Source organism: Leopardus geoffroyi, chromosome B4 (assembly GCF_018350155.1).
Source record: "Leopardus geoffroyi isolate Oge1 chromosome B4, O.geoffroyi_Oge1_pat1.0, whole genome shotgun sequence".
Taxonomy (NCBI): domain Eukaryota; kingdom Metazoa; phylum Chordata; class Mammalia; order Carnivora; family Felidae; genus Leopardus; species Leopardus geoffroyi.
In genome coordinates this window covers 54,723,330-54,727,671 of record NC_059341.1, presented here as the reverse complement: position 1 = coordinate 54,727,671, position 4,342 = coordinate 54,723,330, and the positions used below count along the sequence as shown (strand labels likewise).

At 44.9% G+C, this 4,342-nt stretch overlaps 1 pseudogene; it reads right to left on the bottom strand.

Moving 5' to 3' along the window:
* Positions 1 to 301: 301 nt before the first annotated feature.
* Positions 302 to 2,186, bottom strand: LOC123591187 (annotated as a pseudogene).
* Between the last annotated feature and the right edge of the window lie 2,156 nt (positions 2,187 to 4,342).

The following is a 4,342-nucleotide window of genomic DNA, read 5'->3' as shown; positions in this document are numbered from 1 at the left end:
CAAGAAAATATTGTGCAGGTTCCTAAAAAAATTAAAAACAGAATTACCATATGGTCCAGTAATACTACTACTGGGTATTAACTCAAAGAAAACAAAAACACTTTGTCTAGGTTTTTTAAATAATCATTTTTTTTTAAAGCCAGTGAGCAGGTACAACTGAAAAGTAGACAAGGAAAAAAAAGGAGGAGGAGGAGGAGAAGAGGAGGGGGAGAAAGAGCAAAGACACATCCTTCACTCCACAATACACACAGAGCTCTATTAGTGTTCCTTCACTAACATCCCATGAAAGGTCCAGCTTTTCATGTGCTCCAGACTACTCTCAGCTATTGTTCAGGGGACCAGACTGCATTCAGGTGTGATGATGTCAAACTGAGTATGTACTGGCACTGCTGAGTTCAATATTTACAGTGTTGGTTTTAACTAAACTAAAGTTAAGCGACCTGGCTGTGCTGGATCCCATAGCTGAAGTAGATAGCAAACCCAATCATCATCCAGACACCAAATCAGGCCCAGGTGGCAGCTGTCATCTGCATCATAAGGTAAACATTCATGAAGATGCTCAGTAGTGGGAGGAGAGGCAGCGCAGGGACCTTAAACTGAAGGGGACTGGGGCTCCGAGGCTGTCTCCAGATGACCCCAGTGAGCCCAGTGGTGAGCACCAGGGGCAGCACAACCAATGAAATCCACACTAGGTTTCCAGAAAGCAGAACTGGCCACTGGGCCAGCACCAGGCAAAGAAGAGTGAGCAGCAGAACAAGCAGTGAGGAGCAAACATAGACAATCCGGCCAAAGAGTGGAGTGGGGGTGGAGCTGCCTGGAAAAAGTAGTCCCTGTAGAGTCAGCTTCTCTTCTGCAGGTCCATTCTCCTCCTGCACTTCTGCTTCATTTCCCCCTTTCTTCACCTCAGGCTGATACCTGAGGATGAGAACACAAAGAGCTACCAGGGAGTGAGCAAGCAGGGTCCCAACAGACACCAAATCCACAAGATGAGTTCAAAGAAGAATGTCATGATTGCTGCCATTATGCCCAAGACCACAGTGGCTACATTGGGGATATATCTGCTGGTGTGGGTCCTGGCAAGGACATGGAACAGGCCACCTTTTGCCATCATGGAGATCACCTGACGTGCAGAGAACATATCATTCAAGATTGTAGTAAAAAGAGTACAGAGAGCTCCAATAGCCACAACATAGCAGGCAGAGGCCCAGCCAATATGTAGAAATGCCTAAGGCAAGGTGCTGCCAGGTTGGAGCTGGTAGTAAGGCACCATAAGCATAAGTGCTGAAGAGACACCAAAATACACTAAAAAGCAGAAAAACGGTGAAAGTACAATGGTATAGGAATGGAACGGTGGGGATACTGGACTTCTGTGACATTGGTAACAATGCACTCAAAACCTATAAATGCATAGAAATAGGTAGCTGCTCAACGGAGAATCTCCTCAAAGCCAAAAGGCACAAATCCTCCAGAGCCCAGAGGGCCCAAGCTTGAGGTGTCATTGAGTCCAGCCTTTATGTACTCCACTTCTGTGAGCTTCCAGTTGTGCAGGTCCCCCTTAATGAAGTCAGAGATTATGACAAAACTGAGTACCAAAAGGCTCACCAATGTGATTACTTTGGTAAATAGTACTGACCTCCTAGCCATCAGAGCCAGCACTCCAGTGAGCAACAACACCAGGCCCATAGCAAAGAAGTTTAGTTATTGTGCAAGCACTTTTTGAACATGCAGTAAGATGCTCTCACGCAGGGCCTGAGAGATTTGGTTCCTAATCAGGTAGTCAAAAGCTATTGTCCATGTCCAAGCTACATTGGCTGTGCCAGCAACATAGGAGAGGATGAGGTTCCAGCCAGTGATGAAAGCCCAGAATTCACCTACACTGACATAGCTGTAGAGATATGCAGAGCCAGAATGGGGAACATGGGCAGCGAACTCTGCATAGAACAGCCCAGCCAATGCACAAGATAGGCCAGCCACCAAAAGCAGATCACAGTGGCTGGTTCTGCTTGATTTCTGGCCACCATGCCAGCCAGGAAATACACACCTGCACCCAGTGTGTGGTCTACACCCAAAACCACTAAATCCAGAGTGCTCAGCCATCTTTGAGGGGTAGGCTCATTCATCTTTTGCTCCAGTGTACGTCTTTGTACCAGCATTTGACCAAATCTACGAAGTTCCCAATGCAGCATTCTGGCTGGGACTGAAGAGGATTGTAGGGTCAGAGAGCTGTAGCAAGTCCAGGGAGTGGAGAGACTGGGGTTATCTTCAGTGAGGTTGAGTTAAGCTGATGGCTCAGGGCTGCTGAGTTCAGCTTCTCAGGCTTCAAAGCTGCTATATTGTATTTCTTCTGGTATGTGCTGTCCCTCCACAATGCCTAAGTAAACAATAAATATTTATTGAACCCATTTCCAACCAACCAACCAAAGCTCGAAGTCCCATAGCACCTGTTGCAGCAGATATTGCAGAAAGTGACACCAAAGGCCATCATAGACAAGTCAACCCTGCTTTCCCCCCAAAAGAAGTGCCAAATGCCTCTCAACATTCTGTTATTTTACACACCAAATGACACAATCCCTTTTGGGTTCATCTAACTCATGCAGCTTTGTGTAATAATTAAACCATAAGAGGGGCACATGGGTGATTTAGTCATTTAAGCATCTGACTCTTGATTTTGGTTTAAGTCATGATCTCATATTTGTGAGATCAAGCCCTGCATCGGGCTCCATGCTGGATGGGGAGTCTGCTTAAGATTCTCTCTCTCCCTCTGTCCCTTACTCACTCATGCTCTCTAAATAAATAAATAAAGCCACAAGACACAACAGAGCATGAATTTATTGTGCATAATTAACATGTGGGATGTCTGCACGTTGCTTGAGCATGAGTTATGACACATTAATTCACAGACAAGAGGGTGCATTGCAATTAAAGAACCATTTTTAAATATCACCTGAATTTAAAACACAAATATTGGTCCTCCACCAATATTAGCTTTTAAGCTAAGACTTAAAATCCTTAGCCCCGAAATCAGCTATCCAAGGTCAGATGGCACTTTGCCCCCCTTTCTCCTCATTCTGCATAATCCATTTAGCTGTTCTGATGGCAAAGAATGTACTGTCCAACATTCCCTTTACCCACCTACGCTCACAGGAGGGGCTGTTAGAAGAGAGGAAGAGGGAGAAAGAGACAGAGCCTTCATAACTCCCTGCAAGAACTAGAGAACAAGGCTGTCTGGTGAGGAAACACTGGAGAAATAGATGCAGCAGCCAATCAAGGGTCCACTACTAAGTACGGAGAAGAGCCAGAAAGGTGGTTTTATTAACGCTGACATTAATAAACCTCACCCAAAGCAACCAGGGAAAATTTACTACATTTTTTGTGTCCACATTTTATGAGAGTATGATGGGTAGGAAGAAAAGAAATAAGTCACCTAGCTCAGTACTCACAACCAAACAATTCCTCTGTCTCCTCCCTTTCTGGGTTCCAGGAGAGAAAGTGAGTTCACTTCTGCAGACATTCTCCTCATTGTCCACACTGCTCTATAAACACCCTGGGCCATCTGTGATATCAGCTACTGGAAGCCTGGAGACCCTTCTCTGCTCTATGAGCTTGTATTAAAGCACTCACTTAAAACTCCCTATTAAGTATTCACAAGGAATTTTTAACTCACTCAAACCATTGTCTGAATATGCCAAATATATTTTCTTAGTAAAGAACCTGGTATCCGTTTCCTCTTGTCCTTTCTTTTGCTACTGCTTTTCAAATGCCCTCCCCCCCCCCAAGCAGAAAGCAGAACAAGGCTTCAGGTGAACAATTCACAGCAATGACCCAGAAATGACTAGTGCAGAACAGAGAAAACAAAGTCATGTAACCCCCACTCTGCTCCCTACTCAGGCTTTGGTTTTGAGAGAATTTTGGCAAATGTTGTCAGAAGTTTCTAAAGATGGAAAAGATTAGATCAAAATGGAAAAGTATCCTCTACAGATTATCAAAAGGAACCCTTGACTTATGGGTCTGACCTTCTGTCTACAAATCCATCTAGACTTCTTCTTTGCCACCCACCAGCTCCAACATTATGATTTACCAACAAGCTCATGAGATAGACAAGGAGGGTCAGTTCTTAACTCATCAAACTTTCTACAGTATAAATGTGACTGATGTATATCCCACCTACCCCCAGGCTTCAACCCTTCAGTGATTCCCACTGCCCTTCCTTCATAATCCTTTCTCCCTTCATTATCTGACCTGTGCTGATCCCTCCAGCCTCGTCCCTTGCCAAGTTCCTGCACAGTTTCCCAGTTGCAAAATTCCACACTCACCCTGTTCCCTGCCTGTAATGCCCTCTTGT